Raw genomic sequence first — 1,258 nt, forward strand, 5'->3', positions numbered from 1 at the left:
GAAGCCACATAGGTCTCAAGCGCATCTTGATGATTTACCTGTTCCATCCTGAAAAAAGTGAACATGTATAAAGTGAATAAGGTAAAGATAATTGCTCATACAGTAGCAGATAACAGAAAGCAAGATCATTTTTCCCGTGTTCACATAATTCTCCCAATATGCATAGAGCAGCTGAGGAGATCCCCACGGTGGAGAGATGCAAGTCGGAGGAGAGTGGGTCGAGATATTGTGAATGGGTACGGGTCAAGCCCGGGTACAGTCACCAGGCTGTGTTGGATTGAAGTAAGAAAGGTACATGTGTGAGTGAGAGGGAGGTAGGGCCTGTCCTCCAACTTGAAGCTGTGCTGTGTGGGGTGCCCTGTCCGGACAGGTACTGTTCACTTATAGTACTAGTTAACAGTGCTGTCTAGGTAGAGTAAGGTGCACAAGAACATCCTTGGTGGTGGCCTATGGAACAGTGACGGGGGTGCATTTGCAGATGTCATTAACATCGATGCCTTGATATCCTAATGACTCTGGAAGCCATTTGTGTTTCTGGAACCCTCAGGATGAATTAGTTTGTCTTTTCCTCACAAAGTGAACAGAAAGAGGTTGCAGGAAGGGCATCATTCCTATGAAAAGTGGAGAGAAGTACAATCTGCGTTTTTCTCGTGGGGTCCTGATACTTCTCAGTTAGGTAGAGAGCGGGGTAGAGGTGGGTGCGGATATACACTGAGGGAGAGATGCTGGTTGGAAGGCAGCGGTTTGATATCTTCCAGGGGAGTGGATATACCGTTGGTGCAGCCAAGAGGTTTTGATTGGGGGACAGATGAAACTAGTCACGAGAGTGGGAAGGGGAAAGGGGAGTTCCTTCACCGAGAGCCCGGATGTGTGCGGTGCCCTACCTTGACAGGTGCTGATTACTTGTATTTTGGGTCATCAGTTCCTGGCCAGGTAGAGTAACGCTCAACAAGAACAACTTCTAGGCTGGCCTTTGGGTGGTTGGTAGTGGTGGAGCCACAGGTGACTTGAGCGGGCTGCCGTGAAGTCATAAGGACTATTGCAGCCCTGTGATCTAGGTAAGACTCATGGCGATTTCATTCGAATGTTGCTAACAGCGTGAACTCCCACATGTGAGCAAAGCTATCGGGTGTTTTCCAATAGAACACGAGGGAACACACAGTATCCTGTCGTCTGATGCTCTTCATCTTCTTCCTAGGACAACTTTGAGTACAAGAGCAGATCCTCATTGAGTGATGGATGCGAGTTGCAGAGTGGA

This window comes from Mesoplodon densirostris, chromosome X, assembly GCF_025265405.1.
Source record: "Mesoplodon densirostris isolate mMesDen1 chromosome X, mMesDen1 primary haplotype, whole genome shotgun sequence".
Lineage (NCBI taxonomy): Eukaryota > Metazoa > Chordata > Mammalia > Artiodactyla > Ziphiidae > Mesoplodon > Mesoplodon densirostris.